This window comes from Oryctolagus cuniculus, chromosome 16 (genome assembly GCF_051225735.1).
Source record: "Oryctolagus cuniculus isolate XC-2025 breed Fujian yellow rabbit chromosome 16, ASM5122573v1, whole genome shotgun sequence".
In the NCBI taxonomy this organism is placed as follows: domain Eukaryota; kingdom Metazoa; phylum Chordata; class Mammalia; order Lagomorpha; family Leporidae; genus Oryctolagus; species Oryctolagus cuniculus.
In genome coordinates, this window is record NC_142882.1 from 16,692,354 (window position 1) to 16,714,863 (window position 22,510).

The 22,510-nt window shown below is 44.7% G+C and overlaps 1 pseudogene; it reads left to right on the plus strand.

Moving 5' to 3' along the window:
• The first annotated feature begins 14,387 nt into the window (after window positions 1–14,387).
• LOC138845731 (olfactory receptor 7E178-like) lies at window positions 14,388–15,384 on the plus strand (annotated as a pseudogene).
• The last annotated feature ends 7,126 nt before the right edge of the window (window positions 15,385–22,510 follow it).

Sequence of the window (22,510 nt, forward strand, 5' to 3'; positions counted from 1 at the left end):
TGTGGCACTGGCTAGTTTAAAGGGCCTTGAGCATCCATGGATATACTGCAGGAGGACCTGTACTCAGCATATGACACAGGCTGCTGCAGAGAAGCTCAACACAATGTGCATGTTTGCATATATAAACATCTGAATTTGCATATGCATTTATACATATATATGCACACAATAACACACAGAACTTGACGGACTGATTCTAAGGAATTGGCTCATGTGCTCCCAAGGTCTGGGAAGTCCCGTGGTCTGCAGGAGGCACCTGGAGACCTGGGAGACACCAAAGGTCTGTGAATCAGCAAAGCCCACAATGTTATTTCAGGTCTCAGAACTGGCAGACTCCAGCCAATGTTTGGTGTGAGACTAAAGGTCAGAAAAGGCCATCATCCCAGCTCAAAGCAGCCAGGCAGGTGGAGGCCCCTTTTATTCTGGGACTGTCCATCTTGTTCTAGGGGTGCCTTCCACTCACTGGCTTGGATGTGGTCTGTCCTTCAAAGGTTCATGTGTTGTCAACCTGGTCCCCAGGGAGGTGACATGAGAGGTGGTGGGAACTTCATGGGGTGTAGCCTCTTGGGAAGTGGGTGAGTCATCATGGGTGTTGCCCTTGTGGTTCTTCTAAGACCCCAGGAACTTCCCCGGCGGACGCTGTCACCAAAGAACAAGACTGGGCCCTCCTCACTGTCTGGCTTCCTGTCTTCCCATGTGATGCCTCCCTGTCACATGTATTCCCACTGTAATGATGCCATTTGTCATGAGCTGGCTCCATACCATGCAGACCTTCAACCTCCAAAATTACAGCTAGAGAAGCCTCTTTCCTGGTGAATCCTCCAGCATTGGGCATTTTGTTACAACGGATAGCTGACCCATACAGGAATGCCGGCTGCCATAAACTCTCAATTTAAACACGAATCTCAATTTAAAAAGCTTCTCAGACACACTTGGAATGATGTTTGATCAAACATGTAGGCCCTAGTGGCCTATGAAGATCACCATCACAATAGCTCCCAATAAATATTCAAGGTATTTCCCACAGATATGGCCATGTGCAGGAGATGAACTTGGGAAGGGGAAGTTACCAGGTTTCCACCAGGCTTTGCTCCCTTATCTATGTCTCTATGGCAACCAGCATCATGGCAACCAGGCAGGCCTGGTAGCAGGTACGTTTTCTGCTGGTCAGTGGGCCCAGGAACTGATACAGTTCTGCTTTGGAACTCCTTGGCTGTCTGCAAATCACAGAGGACAGGGGCTGGTGCTGTGGCTCAGTAGGCTAACCTTCTGCCTGCGGCATCCCATATGGGCACCAGTTCTTGTCCCATCTGCTTCTCTTCTGATCCAGCTCTCTGCTATGGCCTAGGAGAAAGTAGAAGATGGCCCAAGTGCTTGGGTCTCTGCACCTACATGGGAGACCTGGAAGAAGCTCCTGGCTCCTGGCTTCAGATCGGCTCAGCTCTGGCTGTTGCAGCCATTTAGGGAGTGAACTAGTGGATGGACAACTTCTCTCTCTGTATCTCCCTCTAACTCTGCCTCTCAAATTAAAAAAAAAAAAAAACAGGACACAGCTGGGTGTGGACCTCTTCTCTGTAGATTGTTGGCCAGAACTAGCAAGTAGATGTTTCCTGCATACTGTCACCTGTGAGAATGGAGAAGTGACAATCCCTGAAAGGCTCTGATGTTGCTCTTTAGCCTGTCTGAGCCACCACATGAGTGGTTGAGGTGCTGTCTGAATAAAAGACATCCCATCTACCTATAGCTCCACGAGGGTCCTTCCAGCTTCCAGCCCTAAGCATCCCTCCTTCAGGCCAGCTGAGCTCAGATCCAACAATCCAGCATTTCAATTTCTCCCTGGACCACTTGACCTCTATAAAAAGTGTTCTGTAAACACCCGAGAGAAGAAATACATGGCTTGTCTTCTATTGTTGTTGTTATTATTATTATTACCCCTATCACCTAAGGATGAGCTATAGAATAAAATGTGCATTTTTCATCAGTTCTACAAAAAAGCAAAGCTGTAACATAATGAAGACACAATTTTCTTAATAGAACACCTACTAGAGAATTCAAGGAAATCTTACTTTTCTGTTTCTCAGGACATTCATCACAGGTAGAGTAACTGGGTAAGACCAAAGCATATATCACATTTTACTTGTATGAACATGGCTATATTTGCTTTTCCTAAGCCGTATCCTGTAAATTCTTCCTTGGCAGTGGCCCTAGGAACTCATTCCTGCCACTTACTGTGAAAAAGCTCCAAATAAAACAAGAACACTTTGGGGGCTGGTGTTTTGGCACAGTGGTTGTTGAGCTGCTGCCTCCAATGCTAGCCTCCCATATGAGTCCCAGCTGCTCTGCTTCTGATCCTGCTCCTTGCTAATGTTCCTGGGAAGGAAACAGATGATGGTCTAAATACTTGGGTGCCTTCCACCCATGTGGAAGACCCAGATGGAGTTCCTGGCTTTGGCTTGGTCCAGCTCTAGCTGTTAGGCTATTTGGGGAGTGAATCAGCAGGTGGAAGATCTCTCTATCTTTGTCTCTCTGCCCTCCTCTCTCTGTAACTCTGCCTTTCTAATAAATAAATCTTTTAAAAAATTGCTATGACTTAATTACTTTAAAAACTAGTATTTTCATTTAAGACAGAGAGAAATCTTCCATTTGCTAGTTTATTCTCAAATGCCTGTATAACAGTCAGCACTGAATCAGGCCAAAGGCAGGAGCTTGGAACTCAATCAGGGTTCTTCACGTGGGTGACAAGGACCCAAGTACTTGAACCATCCCTTCCTGCCTCCCAGGGTATATGCTAGCGGGATGCTCAAATTGGAAGTGAAGCTGGTACTTGAACCCACAGTGGCCTGATCATTTCAAATGTCTCAGCACATAGATTCTTTGTCTCCCACAGACCTTTCTCTACATCGACCATTTGGTCTCCCTCAAATTACTATACCATTCATGCACACATAGGTCACTAGCATCTGTTCTTTGATATCAAATTTGATTTCGTGTATGTTCAGTGTTTTTCATATCAGTTAAGGATAAGCCAACCTCATTTCCTTAGCACAGAGATCTCTTATCTGGATAGCTCTGTGGATTGGAAGATTACAGCAGGTGTCTATTCATAGATGAGGGCACTTCAGAAAGCTTCTGGAGATAGATTATTTTGGAGCAATTTCTTAAATCCATGCATACAAGAGGTCTTCCAAAAGTTCATGAAAAATGTACATTATGAAAAACTATGTGTGGATTTCAGGGGTTTTTTGCACCAAAATAAACATTTTAAAAGATTATTTATTTGAGAGGCAGAGCAATAGACAGAGAGAGGGAGAGACAAAGAGAGGTTTTCCATCCAGTGGTTCATTCCCCAATTGGCCACAATGGCTGGGGCTGGGCCTATCCAAAGCCATGAGCTTCTTCTGAGTTTCCCACGTGGTTGCAGGAGCCCAAGGACGTGGTCCATCTTCCACTGCTTTCCCAGGCTATAAGCAGAGAGCGGGATTGGAAGAGGAGCAGTTGGGACTTGAACTGGTGTCAAATATGATGCCGGCACCACAGGTGGAGGATTAATCTACTATACCACAGCATTGGCCCCCAAATAAAATCAAGTAAAGAAATGTGCAATGGACCCAAAGAGACAGTTCTCAAAAGAAGAGATACAAATGATCAACATATATATGGAAAAGCACTCAGTTTCTCTAGCCATCAGGGAAATGCAAGTTAAACCCCCTGTCAGAGTGGTTATTATAAAAAAGACAGAGTAGCAAATACTAGTGAGGATGCAGGGAAAGAGGGGACTCTTTTTTTTTTTGACAGGCAGAATGGACACTGAGAGAGAGAGAGACAGAGAGAAAGGTCTTCCTTTACCGTTGGTTCACCCTCCAATGCCTGCTGTGGCTGGTGCACCACGCTGATTCGAAGCCAGGAGCCAGGTGCTTCCTCCTGGTCTCCCAAGTGGGTGCAGGGCCCAAGGACTTGGGCCATTCTCCACTGCACTCCTGGGCCACAGCAGAGAGCTATGCTGTTGGTGGGATGTAAATTCAGCCACTATGGAAAACAGTGTGGAGATTTCTGTAGAAATAGAACTGCCATATGATCCAGAAATCCCACTTCTGGGTATATATCCAAAACACAGGAGATCATTGTATCAAAGAGACACCTGCTCCACCACGTTTATTACAGCACAGTTCACAATAGGTAAGATTTGGAATCCATCCAGATGACTATAATCAGAGGAATGGATAAAGAAGTGTGGCTTATATACACAGTGGAATACTACATAGTCATAAAAAGAATGACATCCGTTCTTTGCAGCAAGAAGAATGGAACTGGAAGACATCATCTTAAATGAAATAAGCCAGACACAGAAAGACAAACACTGTATCTTCTTCCTCATAGGAAGTGACTTAGACAACTCAACTGAAAAAATTAGATAAAAAAATAAAAATAAAACCTCAATCTGAACACATAATGGTGACTACTGGAGACTCTGGGGGGTGTAGGGAGTTTGGATAACAGGTACATGTCAGAGTTATATCAGAGGAGTGATTTCCTAGTGTTAGCACAGTGGGGAGACTAGTTCACAAGAACCTAGCACATGTTGTATGAACAAATAGAAGAAGCCCCAAGCTTCCAGTCATGAAGTAATGTTAAAGAAGGGGAAATGCTGGTTACCCTGCTTTATCAGTGCACAGTGTTTACATGTATTGACATGTCACACTCCAGCTCATTAATATGTACAATTATTAATAAGATATTCTAAAAACAGATAATCTACCATAGTGAGATGCCTTGTGGAATACATTTGTATAGATTGCCTACCTAAATATACAGCAATCCTCTATAGTAAGATCATTTCTCATTTTGAAATGAAGTAACATGTTTGGAGACTTTCTGAATTTTTAATCCATAAGCTGGGTGTATTTTGTCAGTTGTGACAACTATATTAATATCAGGTGGTAATTATTAGAGAAGCTGCTTTGGTTTATAGATCATGATACATATTAAACTAATAGGGTAAACTGGGTATATGGAAACTCTTTGTACTTCACAATTTGTTTTGTAAATTCAAAACTATCCTTTAAAATTTTTTAGATTCAAGGCATTAATACATTAGATTCTTGAGGTCACAGCAAATGCTTGACAATTACTACAACACAATTCTTATCAATTCTCAAAAAAACTAAACTATATTTCAAGGCTTTCTGGATTTTTAATATGTTACTTTCTCTTGGATTTGTTTTTTAAATATTATTTTTATATAGAAATATTTGTTCAACAATGATTTGTGTGATGATGACTATTATAGTGGTGAACATAAGGCAAAAAAAAAAAAAAAAAAAAACAAGACACATAGCCAGAAGCCATTGTTATTAAGGTGTTAAAGAAGTGAAAGCACAAAGAAATCTAAGGAGGGAGGAAAGACTGGAGGAAGTATTTTGGGAAGTTCTGTGTATCCCGAGGAACACTATGACAAACATGGTGGGGAGAGCAAACTCACAGAGCAGAAAGGTTTGGAATCCAAAGACTCTCGCCTACACTGACATCAGCTCAAAACAAGAGGACTTCAGAGGCTCAGAGTCCCTCCTGAATCCTCAGATTTCTTAGCAGCAAATGCAGTGCAACAGTGTTTACCTTCCAAGGCCCTTTAATAATGATATATAACTTTCTAAAGGACCTGGCCAGAACATTTAAGACAATTTGATTCCCTCATTCTAGTATTTTGCCTTCTCCCTGCATGACTGCACCTGCCATGAAGATGTTTAGGAAGTCCTGAGAGAAGAAGCCTATGGATTTTCTTACAATAATAACATCATGAGTATTTATCTGGATGTGTTTTCCTCTAATAGCAACTCCTGATGGATTCACAGACGAGATAATTGGAACTTGAACGTTCTGCAAGTAACAAAGGGATATAAGGAGGAAGGTAGAAATTTCTTATTGCAAATCTGCCAAAGGAAACTTGAGAGGCTGGTATTCCTTGTGTTGCTTTTAGGACAAACATCCTGCAAGAGAGAACTGGCAGAGGCACACAGCAACTCATTCTATTACACAAGCATAAAAACCTTGGTTTTATCAGACACCTGTCCTCTACTCTCGTTTAAAAAATTTTTTATTTGAAAGTAATAAAGACATAGAGAAAGAGAGATCTCTAATCCACTGTTTTCAGTTCCCAAATGTCTGCAATAGCCTGACTAGCCCATGCTGAAGCCAGGAGCAAGCCACGTGGGTCTCCCATGTGGGTGGCAGGGACCCAACTACTTGAGCCATGACCTGCTGCCTCTTAGAGTACTCATTAGGAAACTGGACTTGGAAGTGGCACTGGGACTCAAACCAGGCAATCGGGAATGGGATGTGGGCATCCCAACCCATGACAACTGCTGCACCCAATGTCTGTGCCTACCCTTGCCTTGGACGGTGATCCTAATGCACAATCCTGTTTCATTTTACATTTTTGCAACTGCCAAAGCATTCTAAAAGGTCTTAAAATCTTCCCTTTTCTTAATCTTAATTGATACTCTACACACTTGCCATTTGATCTCCTCCAACTACCCCCTGCTATTTATTCATGAATGGCTACACACTCTTTCTTCAACACCAATGTAATTGAGTACATGGTTAAGCCTCCCTCATATTGGTTAAAGATGAGCCTATCTATGAATTCACCACCTGTCCTGGGTGCCAGGCTGGCCGCATGGATAGGATGTGAAGCTTTCAAAGGACCACCATTCCCATACATCTAGCTTTATCAACAACAGCAACAGCTGAGAGCATGAGCATTTACACTTTCAGGAGCTGTGAACACCAAGTAATCTGAGAAATGCATTCTCCACGAAGATGAAGTCTTCCTATATGAGTCAAGGTCAGTCAAGTCTTCCTATATGAGTCAATGGAGATGTTAGTTAAATGGCTGGTGTGAGAATGACGGAGGGACTCTGCTGTTGAAGGCCTGGGGCAGCAGGGTGGGGTCTGCAGAACTCCCAAAATGAGGGACAGTGTCTATTCGTATACCAGTTCCTCTGCTGGAGCTTTCTGCTGAGAGCATGGTGGTGTGATGGGTTTAGGTCTATGCTGGAAAAGGGACTGACATCTCCACAATTTTGTGCTGAGAGCCTGGACATCCACAGAGACCACAGTCCTGGACAACTCCTAATATGATCCCAGTGACCCTGTGATTCTGTGTCTGTGTCACAGCTTAGACTCCGCTCCTTGAGTGCATCCTGTACCCCATGACTGGCTTCAAATCCATACCAGTGGACTTCAAAAAGTGCGTATAAAAATGAAGTTAAATTACAAGTTTGTTTTGATACAAAAATATTTGAAATTCACAGTTTTTCATTATGTGCATTTTCATGAAGTTTTTGAAGATTTCCTCATAGGTAGACATGAATGTCAGTAAGTTTTTGCATCAAAATATGGTGTTCTGAATTACTGAAGGGAAAGAGCAAATTCTAAGTACATAAGCATCAGTAGCTTTCTAATTTCCCAACATACATCAATTAAAGAGAAAAATTAGAATTTTTCTGTCTTTAAATAAGAAAAGTCACAAATATCCAACACATACATCCACAACCCTGGCCTGCCACTGCTGTTTTGGGCATATAATGGGAGTGAATCAGTGGAAGACAGCTCTATCTGCCTGTAAAATTAGTTTTATTTGTTAAAATTTATTTTTTTTATTTGAAAAGTGGGGAGAGAGAGATCTTCCATCATTGATTCACTCCCTGAATGCCTTCAATGGCCAGGCCTGGGCCAGGAAGAAGCCAGAAACCAGGAATTCAATCTAGGACTCCCACATGGGTGGTGGGGACCATCACGCGCTGTCTCCCAGGGTCTGCATTAGCAGAAAGCTGGAATTGGGAGCAGCACTGGGACTGAAATCTGATATGGAATGCAGCTTCCCAAGCAGTGTCTTAACTGCTCCACTCAATGCCCACCTCCCAGTTAATTTTTAAAAGTTGCATTTGATGTCAAGGTTCCTTCAAATCCTAAGTCAGAAGTTAGGAGAGTACATGTGACATTTCTCCTGAGAAGGGGAAGTTCCTAGACCTCTCCAAGTACGTTACAATTGTCTTCTTGTGCCACCAATACTGTCAGGTCCTCAGAGATAGGACAGCATAGACCAATCTGACTGATGATGAGCTCTGTGCATTGGGCTCTCAAGGCCGTGGGAGTGTCAATAACTACCCTGTGTCTCCAGCTGCTCATGTGCCTGTTCTAGTGGATTACAGATCGGTGTCTCCTCCTTCAGAGCCATCGTCTGCATCAGGGATCAGGCGTCCATGTCTGACTCTATCTTCTTGCCAGTCTTGAGGACAAAGCCACAGCTTTCATCAAGCAGGGAAGTGGAGTGGAGCAGATTCACCATCATTGGCCATGCCCCAGCAGAGAACCAGAGAAGCCCAGTAAGTGTGAGTCAGACAGTGGTTGGGTTGAAGGAAGGGCTGCAGAGGGCATCTTATCCTCATCATTGGTGTTCACATGTGGCAGTTATGACTGACATATGGGAGGACACGAACATGCTCAAGTTTCAGCACAGAGACCCATGGACATGAGTATTCTTGATTCTGGCGAGGATTTGAGAAATCTCACAATATCCAGTTAACTTTCTTCTGACATGGTTCTAGCTCCTGTGGGCATCTCTACTGCCAGAGCACAAAACAACAACAGTGAAAAAAAGTGACCAGTGACAAAAAGGACAACAGTGGCAAAAATGTTGACAGTAACCCTAGTATCGACTAGAGTTTCCAAGGACCATGGGCTGAGCTGAGCTTTTTGTTAAAAAAAAAAGTAGCTGTGTCCTTTTATTTGTAGAACTAACTTGGAAAAAAAGTCTGTTATATTCATTTTGCAGGAGAGAACAGGTGAAAGCATTTTAATGTAATTTTTTACTTTTTAATTGATATATAAAAATGTGTGTGTTGGACAGGTGTTTCATGCAATGGTTAAGACTCCACTAGGGCATCCATATCTCACCTATTTTTCACTCTGAAGGGCTGGGTTTGAGTCCTGGTTCTGCTCTCAATTCCAGCTTCCTAATAATGTGTACGATGGGAGGCAGCAGTGATGGCTCCAGTACTTGGGTTCTTGCCATACATGTGGGAGACCTGACTGAGTTCCTTGATCCTGGCTTGGGCATGGCCCAACCCTGCCAGTTGTGGATATTTGGAGAGTGAATCAGAGAGTGGGAAATCTCTCCTTTTCTCCTTCTCTCTCCCTTTCAAATAAGTGTTTGAAGCAGACATATATATGACACAAAGATATTTAAAATATTATTGGAAATGAAAACTTAGAAAACTGTATTTATTAACAGTTTAGGTCAATTTTCTAGAAGAGTATGGATACATAAAATAATACTACTAATGAAGAAACACTGAAAGGGAAATATGTGCAAATTCATGACAATGTTTGTGTTTGTGCAACTGAAGTACAATAATTGTACAAGGATACAAAAAACATTTGATGAGTTCTGAAATACTACTTTTTTAAATTTTATTTTATGAATATAAATTTCCAAAGTACAGCTTATGGATTACAATGGCTTTCCCCCCCATAACCTCCCTCCCACCCGCAACCCTTCCCTCTCGTGCTACCTCTCCCCTTCCATTCATATCAAGATTCATTTTCAATTCTCTTTATATACAGAAGATCAATTTAGCATATATTAAGTAAAGCTTTGAAAAGTTTGCACCCATATAGAAACACAAAGTGAAAAATACTGTTTGAGTACTAGTTATAGCTTTAAATCACAATTTACAGCACATTAAGGACAGAGATCCTACATGAGGAGTAAGTGCACAGTGACTCCTGTTGTTGACTTAACAAATTGACCCTCTCGTTTATGGCATCAGTAATCACCCTAGGCTCTTGTCATGAGTTGCCAAGGCTATGGAGGCCTTTTGAATTCACCGACTCTGATCATATTTAGACAAGGTCATAATCAAAGTGGAAGTTCTCTCCTCCCTTCAGAGAAAGGTACCTCCTTCTTTGCCAACCTGTTCTTTCTGAAATACTATTAATGATTGTATATATTTTAAAGAGATTTTATTTATTTGAAAAGTAGAATTACAGACAGTGAGAGGAAGAGACAGAGAGAAAGGTTTTATGTCTGCTGGTTCACTCCCAAAATGGCCTCAAAGGTCAGAGCTGTGCTGATCCAAGCCATGAGCCAGGAGCTTCTTCTGAGTCTCCCATGTGGGTGCAGGGGACCAAGGACTTGAGCCATCTTCTACTGCTTTCCTAGGCCATAGCAGAGAGCTGGATGGAAAGAGGAGCAGCCGAGTCTAGAACCAGTGCCCATATGGGATGCGGGCACCGCAGGCAGAAAATTAAGGTACTGCACCATGGTACTGGCCCATGATTTTATATTTTAAAAGTGGGTGGCACAGTGAGTTAAGTTACTGCCTCTAATGCTGGCATCCCGTATGGGCACCAGTTTGAGTCTCAGACACTCCACGTTTGATACAGGTTTCTGATAATGTGCCTGGGAGGCAGCAAAGGATGACCTAAGTACATGGGTACCTGACACCCATGTGGGAGATCTGGATAGAGTTCTAGGCTCTGTCCAGTCTGGTCCAGTCCTGGTTGTTGCAGCCATCTAGGGGGTGAACCAGCATATGGAAGACTTCTTTCCTGCATGGGGGGTTAGTACACAGTGACTCTTGTTGTTAATTTAACAATTAACACTCTTATGCATGACATCAGTGATTAACTGAGGCTCTGGACATGTGCTGCCACGGCTATGGGAAGCCTTTTGAATCCACAAACTCTGTCAGTATTTAAACAAGGCCATAAGCAAAGTGGTAGTTCACTCCTCCCTTCAGAGAAAAGCACATCCTTCTTTGATGGCCATTTTTTCCAGAGGGGTTTCTCTCACAGAGGTCCTTGATGTAGGACATTTTTTGCCACAGTATCTTGGTTTTCCATGCCTAAAACACTCTCATGGGCTTTTCAGCCAGACTAGAATGCCTTAAGGGCTGATTCTGAGGTCAGAGTGCTATATAAAGCTATTGCCGTTATGAGTCTGCTGAATGGACTGGTTGCCATGTTGGAACATTCTCTCCTTTTTAATTCTATTATTATTACCAGGCACTTGTTCCTATTTATATGATCACTTTAACACTTAATCATATATAAATGATCACTTTAACACTTAATATGATCACTTTAACATTTAAGATGGCATTTTTTACACCCAGCTTAATTGGATTTGGGGCCCCATGGCAAGTTTTTAAACTGAATCCTTAGAAGTAAGCCCGTAGGAATGTATGCAGAACTATACAGCTTTACAGCTACAAACTTCCTCCTCCCTGATACTTCCCACCCTAAACTCCTCTCTCACTCCATCTTTCCTCACTTTTTTTAAACTTTTATTTAATGAATATAAATTTCCAAAGTACAGCTTATGGATTACAATGGCTTTCCCCCCCATAACTTCCCTCCCACCCACAACCCTCCCCTTTCTCACTCCCTCTCCCCTTCTATACACATCAAGATTAATTTTCAATTCTCTTTATATACAGAAGATCAGTTTAGCATATACTAAGTAAAGATTTCAACAGTTTGCACCCACATAGAAATACAAAGTGAAAAATACTGTTTGAGCACTAGTTATAGCATTTTCTTTTCATTTTTTCAATGACATTTTCAATTTGCTTTATAGTCACAAGCTTAATCTTGCACTAATAAAAGATTTCAAGATTTCAACAAGGAATTAGTAGAAAGACCACTGTTCCTCAAGAGTATAAACAAGGGCTGTGAATAATAAACAAGTCTCAACATGTCAACTTCACTCATATACATTACATGTAACCTGGTTTTAGTAATCTGTTTCTCACCTGTTCATGAGAGGGTGGGATTTGATGACAATAGCTCTTAAAGAATGCTTAGCATTAGAGATGAATTTAAGAAGTTTTACTGGGGCCGGCACTGTGCAACAGTGGGTTAATGCCCTGGCCTGAAGCGCTGGCATCCCATATGGGCACCGGTTTGAGTCCCAGCTGCTCCACTTCTGATCAAGCTCTCTGCTATGGCCTGGGAAAGCAGCAGAAGATGGCCCAAGTCCCTGGGCCCCTGCACCCACATGGGAGACCCGGAGGAAACGCCTTGGTCCTGGCTTCAGATCGGCGCAGCTCTGGCCATTGCGGCCAATTGAGGAGTGAACGATAGGATGGAAGACCCCCCCCCATAACTCTGACTTTCAAATAAATAAATCTTTAAAAAAAAAAGAATGTGGAGAGAGAAAAAAAAAAGTTTTACCAAGCCAAGACAAACCACCAAAAGCAAATTTAACCTCAGATACTTCCTTGAGATTGTATGGCATTGCAAGAAAATAACCCTGCTATAATGAAAACTAGGTCTACATTACTTATTAAAAGTTATTTTTGTTGGCCGGTGCCATGGCTCAATAGGCTAATCCTCCACCTGCAGAGCTGGCACACTGAGTTCTAGTCCTGGTTGGGGCACCAGGTTCTGTCCCGGTTGCCCCTCTTCCAGTTCAGCTCTGTGCTGTGGCCCAGGAGTGCAGTGGAGGATGGCCCAAGTCCTTGGGTCCTGCACCCACATGGGAGTCCAGGAGAAGTACCTGGCTCCTGGCTTCGGATCAGCGCAGTGCGCTGGCTGCAGCAGCCATTGGAGGGTGAACCAACGGTAAAGGAAAACCTTTCTCTCTCTCTCTCTCACTGTCCATTCTGCCTGCCAAAATAAAGTTATTTTTGTTTAACTGTTGGTATATTGTAAATTAACACTACCTTCAGGATTGATGGTGTTGTGTGGATTTTTCATGCAATTAACAAAAACATTTTTATCAGAATGTGAGATCCATCAAACCCAAATTTTGCTATTTTTGACTTATATCTGGAGTTCCTATTACTAGAAAACCCATACATTTGAGAGTGACCACTTACTTCCAGTGAAAGTGGATGTCATACAACCAAAAACAGACCTGTGAAGATAGTTGGCATATAAAAATGCATGTGATTATGAACACTTGTTTTTGATTTAGCATTTAGCTGATGTGGTTTTGGCTATACTAGATTATACTCCCAAAGTAATTCTAAAAATTATTTGAAAGATGGAATGACAGAGGCAAAGCAGAGAGTGAGAGCAAGAGCAAGAACGTGAAAAAGCTTCCATCTGCTGGTTCACTCCATCAGTGGTCACAACAGTCAGGGTTGTGCCAGAATCCTGGAACTCCATTTCTTCCATGTAGGTGGCAGGGGCTCAAGGACTTGGGCATCTTCTGCTCTTTCAGGCACATTGGCAGGGAGCTGGATTGAAGTGGAGCAACCAGGGTGTGAACTGGTGCTTATGTGGGATGCCACTTTGTAGGCAGCCCCCCCTTTTTTTTTTCCTTTTGACAGGCAGAGTTAGACAGTGAGAGAAACAGAGAGAAAGGTCTTACTTCCGTTGGTTCACCCCCAAAATGGACACCATGGCTGGCGCGCTGTGCTGATCTGAAGCCAGGAGCCAGGCACTTCCTCCTGGTCTCCCATGCAGGTGCAGAGCCCATGCACTTAGGCCATTTTCAACTGCCTTCCCGGGCCGCAGCAGAGAGCGGGACTGGAAGAGGAGCAACCAAGATACAATCCGGTGCCCCAACCAGGACTAGAACCCGGGGTGCTGGTGTTGCAGGTGTAGGATTAGCCTAGTGAGCTGCGGCGCCAGCCTTTAGGCAGTCTCTTAACCTGCTATGCCACAATGGCAACCTGAGAGGAATTTCTTATACTGCATTTGGATAAGATGAAGTATATTTGACTGCTTCTTAGTGTTCATTGAGCAGGATTTTTTTTTTTTTTTTGAGAGAAGGTCATTTTCTGTTTCCTTCAAATGTAGGGGCTAACATTTAAGGTGGTATCTCAAAATATAACAACAGTGTTTGGTTTACTGTTTTTTTTTTTTAAGATTTATTTATTTGAAAGGTAGAAATGGAGGACACACACACACACACACACAGAAGTGGGGGGAGAGAGCGAGAAAGATCTTCCATCCTCTGGTTCTGTCTCCCAAATGGCCACAGTAGCAGAGGCTGAGCCAGGACAAAGCAAGGAGCTTCTTCCTGGTCTCCCACATAGATGGCAGCGGCCCAGGGTCTTGGGCTATCTTCTGTTGCTTTCCCAGGTGCTTTAGCAGGGGGCTGGAGCAGAAGTGGCATAGCTGGGACTTGAAGTGGTACCCACATGGGATGCTGGCACTATAGGCAGAGGCTTAACCTTGTACATCACAGTCCCAGATCCTGGTTTACTGTCCCTAATGTGGATGTACAGACATGGGCAGATAGCACACACAGCAACAGGAAGAGTTCTGAGCAGATGGCACACCTGGGAAGCACTGCTCAACATCCTGGGGTGAGTGGTCCTGGAGGGAAGGTCCCTGACTTAGGATTTGTCTGTCCTCATAACACAGACATTCATCTGGGGGCCTCTACTCCTGTGCTATTTCTTCTAACACTCTCTTCTTTTTGAGAAGGTGTCCCATCTACATGGAAGCGCAGAACCTCACATGTGTCTGGGAACTCTTCCTGCTGGGCCTCTCCGAGGATCCAGCCCTGCAGCCCCTCCTCTTTGTGCTGTTCCTGCCCATGTACCTGGTCACGGTGCTTGGGAACCAGCTCATCATCCTGACTGTCAGCTCAGACTCCCACCTGCACTCCCCCATGTACTACTTCCTCTGCAACCTGTCCTCGGCTGACATTGGCTTCAGCACCACCACCATCCCCAAAACGCTTGTGAACCTCCAGACACATAGCAAATCCATCACCTATGCATGCTGCTTAACTCAGGTGTCTTGTTTACCTTTTTGGCTGTTTGGACAGTTTGCTCCTGACTGTGATGGCCTATGACTGACTGGTGGCCATCTGTTACCCCCTGCACTATTCGGTCATCATAAACCCCACCTCTGTAGCTTGTTGGTCCTGGGATCACTTCTCATCAGCCTTGTGGAGTCCAAGCTGCACTGTCTGATGGTGTCACAACTTAGGTTCTGCACACTCATGGAAATCCCTCACTTTTTTGTGACGCTCCTCAGCTTGTCCATCTTGCTTGCTCCAACACCACCAGCAGCAACGTGTTAATCTATGTGATTGGTGTCATCTTTGGTGGGGTTCCAGTCTCAGGGATCCTCTACTCTTATGCTCAGATTCTCTCCTCTATTCTCTGCATCCCATCCACAGGTGGGAGGTATAAAGTCTTCTCTACCTGTGGTTCTCATCTATCTGTAGTTTGCCTATTTTATGGGACAGACCTTGGGGTGTATCTGAGTGCTGCTGTCTCATCATCCCCCAAGAAGGGTACAGTGGCCTCGGTGATGTACACCATGGTCACCCCCATGCTGAATCCCTTCATCTACAGCCTGAGGAACAGGGACATGAAGAGGGCCCTCTGGAGGATGTTCAGCAGAACTGCCTGATCTTACTGCCTATGCAATTTCCTTTAGCTCACAGGACTGAGGAAGGCAGCAAAATCACATACACAGGAAGAAACCCTGGGCCATACACACCTTTGTGTTCTGTACATTGTTTTTTCTTTCTTAGTATAGCTCTCACTTGGATAGTATTCAGGACCCCTACTTTACAGCATTGATGTACAGTTCATCAGTAGATCCTTCTCACTTTCCTTATCCATGTACAAGTGTAATACCACAACATTCTTGGTACTTAATGTTCTTTAATAAATCTCTTAAATTTTTTTTAATTTATTTTTACTTGTCTAAAGGGAGAGGGAGGACAGGGAGAGGGTGGGAGACAAGGAGAGAGGGGGAGAGTTGATCAGCTGGTTCATGCCATAAATGCCCATAATAGCCAGGACTGAGTCAGCCTGAAGCCAACAAGCCGGAACTCAGTCTGAATCTCCCAAGTGATGGCAGGGATACAAGTACCTCAGCCATCACCTGCTGCCTCTTAAGATGCACATTATCAGGAAGCAGGATCAGAAGCAGACTGGGACTCAACCCGGCACTCTATATGAACTCGTGTGTCCCAAGTAGTAACAAATGCCACACAAAACACTGGTCCCTCTTTAGCACATTCTTGAGCCAGTAGAGTGACGTTTTAATTTCCAGCCCAAACAAAGACATTTTGAGATGATCAAGGGTCACTCCAAATAGTCTGAATGAAAAGTTATGAACTAGAACTTTCCTAGGAAAACTGGGACCCATGAATCTTACAGAGAAGGTGGGAGAGTACCCATCAGAGCACAGGGTTCTCCCCGGTATTCCTAGTAATGATGGTTCCATCTGACCTCTCTCCATTATGTCACAGAAGTGATTAAAATGTGTGCGATATATATATATATACACACATGTATATATATGCAATATTTAAATGTACAGCTTTTAAGTTATATCACTGCTTTTCCTTAAAAAAATTGAAGAGGGGACAGGCATTTGGTGCAGCAGTTAAGATGGAACTTGAGGGGCTGGCGCTGTGGCACAGCCAGTTAAATTGCACCTGCAGTGTCAGAATCCCATATGGGTGTCAGTTTGAGTCCCAGCTGTTCTACCTCCAATCTAGCTCTCTGCTAATTTCCTGGGAAAGTAGTGGAAGAGGTCCCAAGTCCTGTACCCATGTGGCATGTCCAGAAGAGGCTCTTGGATCCTGACTTCAGCCTAGCCCAGCCCTGGCCATTTGGGAATTAACCAGAAGATGAAAGATTTCTCTCTCCCTCAGTGGGTCTCTCCCTCTCTCAGTAACTCAACCTTTCAAATAAATAAGCCATTTTTTAAAATATGCAATTTGGGACACCTGCATCCATTTCTGGAGGGCCTGGGTTTAAGTCCTGCCTGTGCTTCTGATCCAGCTTCCTGCTGCACCCTGGGAGGCAGCAGTGATGATTCCAGTAGCTGTGTCTCTGCTCCCCACATGAGAGACCCACAAGGAGTTACAGGCTCCTGAATTCAGAATGCTGAAGTCCTGGTTGTTGCAGACATTTAGGGAGTGATCCAGGTTATGGAAGACTCTTCTCTCTGCTTTTCGAATATAAAGAATAATTCTAAAAGAAAATCCAAAGTATAGAAGTAATTAGCTAAGCATATAACTAAAAAATATCAGAAAAAATTACATTATAATCAAAAATTGCAGAAGAAATAAAGGTAAAATATTAAGTACAAAGAAATGTAATGTATATTACAGCATGGTAATATGTAAAAAGTTTCATTTCCATAAAGGAACAATAAACCTATAAATCTCTGGCAAGACTATTAATAAGAAAATAAGTAACATTATGAAAGGAAGCTAGGACATGACCATAGAGTGGATATATGAAACATTAAGGAGAATATTATAAAAATATTAGTAATATTACCTGCAAATACAATGGATCAACTCCTAGAAAACCAGTTAAATTATTCTTGGGTTAAGCAGAAAGCATAATTAACCCTTTAATAGCTACATATAGGGGTTAGCATTTTGGCACAGTGGGTTAAGCCACAGCCTGAGACGTGAGATGCCAGCATCATATGTGAGCACCAGTTCAAGTACCGACTACTCAACCTCTGATCCAGCTCTCTGCTAATGCACCTGGGAAGGTAGCAGAGGATGGCCCAAGTAGTTGGGCCCCTTACACCCAACATGGGAGACCCACATGGAGTTCCTGGATCCTGGCTTTGGCTTTGCCCAGTGCTGGCCATTGTAACCAAATGGGGGAGTGAATCAGCAGATGAAAGATCTCTCAGTCTCTCTGTCTCCATCCCTCCCTTCTCCCATGCCCAACCCCATATATGTGTCTCCTTCTAATTCTGCCTTCCAAATAAGCAAACAAGACTTTTTTAAAAATAGCTGAAATCTAAAGACCTTTATTCAGTGCTTTAAAATCCATATACTGGAATAAAAAATATGCCATATAAAATCCAGCCCATTATTCAAAACATAGATCAATTCACTCTTACGTAAGAGCTTGCAGACAACAGAGAAAGGGGGAAGTTTTCATTTTATAAGGTAAAATGAAATCTGAAATCAGAAGCAAAGATAATCCAATCTCATTGCAGGAGGTAGGTTTTTAAAAATCCCTCCAAAAGACCTAATGCAGTTGTGTACACTAATACTTAGCTCCAGCATAAGGGTAGCTCAAAAATATTAAGAGGGGCTGGCGTTGTCATGTATGGGTAAAGCCACCACCTGTTATACCAGCATCTATGCATGCACCAGTTTGAGGCTGCTCCCCTACCAATCCAGCTCCCTGGCTAATGGCCTGGGATAGCAGCAGCAGATGTCCAAGTGTTTGGATCCCTGCCACCTATGTGGGAAACCTGGATAAAGCCCCTGGCTCCTGGCTTTGGTTTGCCCCAGTCCTGGCCATTGTAGACATCTGGGCAGTGAATGAGCAGATGGAAGATCTCTCTCTTTCTGTCCTTCTTTATAACTCTTTCAAATAAATAAATCTTTTTTAAAAATTCACTCTCATTAAACTTCCTAAAGCTGCATTTATGAAATGTATGCAAATAACTAAAATCATATTTAAAAACTATATATGATGATTATTCCATTACATATGATAGATTTTACAATCCCAGAATAAGATCCAAAATCTCAGAGCATAGACCAGGAGGGTGCAGTTAACAAGATGAGGGAATGGGAGGCCCCAGGTGTCACTGCCTCCTGCAGGAAGTCTGACTAGCAACTATATGTAGACAAGGGCACTTTGTGAATACCCCACAATTTGGGAACAAGACTGAGAGACCTGTGTGGACCACAGAACGTGATATGGACCATGTCTCATTCTCACTGCAACGCCCTCCATCAACAATGCTTAGTTCTACGCTGGTTGGCTGCTGCTGACTGGTTGAACTCTGATTTTCTCTAATACAAGCACTTACAAGAAATTACTCAAGCTTTGTTCTTATTTGCAATTTAACTGGGATTAAGGTTTTTTCCAGGCCTAATGGCTCTGTCTGCTCGAGGATTATTTAGTTCTCATCTCCATTGTAAGTTAACGCTGATGAAGAATTCTGCATTCACCACCTTATTCTAATGAGCAAACCTCAGCAAATCTGATAGTGAAAAAATATGCATTCACGCCACCTGCGGAGAAGCACGAGGAACCACAACAAGAAGGCACCATTTAGTTCTATAGAATTTTTCCATTTACCAAAATTACAGAGGATGAAGGACAGATTAATGTAACACATTAACCCTTAGGATGCCATCGAACCGCAGTGCACTTTCTGCAAGACAAGCACTGGACTCTGATGTTTGCTTTCAGGTTTGAACATTTTCAAATCAACAGAGTAAGCAAAATCTAAGCAAAAGGTTTCTCCTAGTTACAGCCAATCCGAGTACAAACTCACACCAAATAAGGCCTCCGATCTCCTTCTCCCTGGAGCCACTCCCACTGTCCAGCTCTGAGTATCTTTAGGCCCTGCAGGAGGCGAGGCAGGGCCGATGCGCGCAGAGCTCTTGCCTACCTGTGAATTCCGCATTCGTCCGCACTCCCACCTGCACTTAGCGGTACCAGATGCACCTGCGCCCTCCCCGAGCAGGCGACCCATCTTTCCCCCGACTATCATGTGCGGAACCTGGGCCACTCGCACCCCAAACAGGGACAAACTCAGCCAACGCTCACCCAACCTGGCGGGACTCCCACGGCGACCCCAGCGGGACAGCGTGGCCAGCGTGGCCAGGACCGCACAGGAGGGGAGCTCTCCGTCCTGAGGAAGACGCAGGTTCACGAACCTGCGGGAGCACAGCAGACGGCAGAGGCCCCGCCGAGCGCCCTGCCCGCCCTCCCTCATCCTGCTTGGTCTCGCGGCGCCCGGGCGCGAGTCCAGGGAAGAACCCAGAGACGCGGCGGCAGCGCTACATCCCCAGCCTGAGGCTGCGGGCCGCAGCGCCGGCCCAGGGCCTCCCTCAGGAGCAGCCGCTCTGGAGAGCAGCTGCTCTCGGAACCCGCCCCTCCTCCAGAGCGCGACGCGCGCCTGCGCAGGCCGGAAGACCCGGCGCACGCGGACTTGGGCTGACACTTCCTCTTCCGGCTGCAGGCGGGCAAGGGCGTGAGGCCAGAGACCACGGGAGACGGAAGCCGGCGGGGAAATGGCCGGCGTCAGGGAGCACACGGGGGATGGGGGAGACGCCCAGGGGAAGGCCCCGCAGGGTGCTGCCTCTGCCTCACGGAAATGGCACCTGTATTTTGCCCACCCTGTGGGTGGGGGACAGACGCGTAGCTGACGTTGTAGTGGCCAGATTACGAGAGCGAAGTAAGAAGGGGGCTCTGACCACAGGGCCGCTTGACGTCCTCCGCGCTCCTGCAGGGGCTGGGATGACCATCGACCCAGGAGCAGAAGGGCACGAAATCACTGTTCTCCGGGGCTGTGGTTACTGAACTTTGACATCCAAACAAGGCCCCTTCCATCTCGGGTCTCCCTCCTGACCTGGCTGGGCTGGTCTCTGGGTGTATAGCAGCATGTGCTCGTCTCAGGAGTGAGCCGTGGATGTGGACGTGTGCTGGGCGGCACCGTGGAGCTGCAAAGGACTCGGTAGGTCAGCTACGGCTCCTGCAGACGCTGGTTCCTCTCTTGGCCGCGACTTCTGCTGCTGCCCCCGATGCTGGCATCGCATCCGGGATGAGCCGGTTCAGGTCCCGGCTGCTCTGCCTCTGCTCCAGCTTCCTGAAAATGTGCCTGCAAAGGCAGCGGGTGATGGCCCAGGTACCTCGGTCCCTGCCCCCCATGTAGGCAACTAGAAAAGACTTCCTGGCTCCTGGCTTTAGCCTGGCCCAGTCCTGGATATTGTGGGAGACCTGGAAGAAACAGTTCCTCTCCTGGCTTCAGATCGGCTTAGCTCCAGCCATTGCGACCATTTGGGGAGTGAACCAGTGGATGGAAGTCTTCTCTCTCTCTGCCTCTCTCTGTAACTCTGCCTTTGAAATCGAGAAATAAATCTTCAAAAAAAAAGTAAAAATGGGGGGCTGCTCTGTGGCGTATGTTAAATCTGTTGCACGTTAGTGCCAACAGTGCTGCAGTGCCAGCATCCCATATAGGTGCTGGTTCAAGACCTGGCTGCTCCACTTCCAAGCCAGCTCTCTGCTATGGCCTGGGAAAGCTTTGGAACATGGCCCAAGAGCTTGGGCCCTGCACCCTTATGGGATACCTGGAAGGAGCTCCTGGCTTCGAATGGTGCAGCTCCTGCCATTGTGTCAACTGTGCAGTGAACTAGTGGAACCTTTCTCTCTCTGCCTCTCCTTCTCTATCTCTGCAACTCTTGACTTCCCAATAAATAAGTAAATCTTAAAAAAATAAAAAGCTTAAATCTGAGTCTGCAGTGCCAGCATCCCATATCTGCTTCAGATCCAGCTCTCTGTTAATGGCCTGGGAAAGCAATGGAAGATGGCCCAAGTTAGTTCCCTGCACCCAGGTGGGAGACCCAGAAGAAACTCCTGACATTGGCCTGGCCCATTCCTGGCTGTTGTGGGCGTCTGGAGAATGAACTAGCAGATGGAAAAATCTTTGTCTTTCTATGTATGCCTTTCAAATAAAATTCAAAAAAATTGCTTAGGAAACCTGAGAGGGATGTTAAGTTCATCATGGCCAGTAGACAAAAGAACAATACACTATGAGTTAACATTGGCTGTGGGAGCCCAAGGGGACTCTGTGTAGTCTAGAGAAACTACCCAAAGGTTCCTTGGGAGGGACAGATGGCATCAGCTTGGCCAGTTGGTGGATCAGCAGTAGGCACTGCCAGGCCAGAGCACACACCATTAAATGGTAAATTGTTTCAGGGGCTGGCGCTGTGGTGCAGCAGGTTAACGCTGTGGCCTGAAGTACCAGCATCCCATATGGGTGCTGGTTTGAGACCTGGCTGCTCCACTTCCAATCCAGCTCTCTGCTGTGGCCTGGGAAAGCAGTAGAAAATGGCCCAAGTCCTTGGGGCCCTGCACCCATGTCAGAGACCGGGAAAAGCTCCTGGCTGCTGCCTTTGGATCAGCGCAGCTCTCGCCATTGTGGCCAATTGGGGAGTGAACCAGTGGATGGAGGACCTCTGCCTCTCTCTGTAACTTTTTCAAATAAATAAATACAATCTTTTTAAAAAATATTGGACTCAAATGATATTTTTAAAAATGGTAAATAGTTTCAACAAGCCTGACAACTCAAAGCCACAAGCTGCAGCTGTGTTCAGCTCATCTTTGCCTTCCTCACCAGAGTCTACTAAGATGTTTACCTTGACCTTTACCAGAGGCAACCCCCAGGGCATAGGAACACTCTTTTTCTTGGGGACAAGACAGCATTGTAAGCCTTCCCTATAGCCAATAATTGGAAATGTAAATATTCTTCAACTTTAGGACACTTATTTATAATAATTCATCCCATGAATATATCTAGCCAAGTTCAATAGAAACCAAGATGTATTGAAGGTCATGCAAATTGCAGTGGGTAAATTGGTGTGTGTGTGTGTGTGTGTGAGTGAAGGATGCAGATTATCTACAAAATAAGATAATAATGTTCGATTTTTTCCAATGAGATAACTTTCAGTGGAACATGGAAATATTAGGAAATACGACTGAAGAACATGCAAAGGATTGTTGCCAAGAACCATTCAAATAAATGC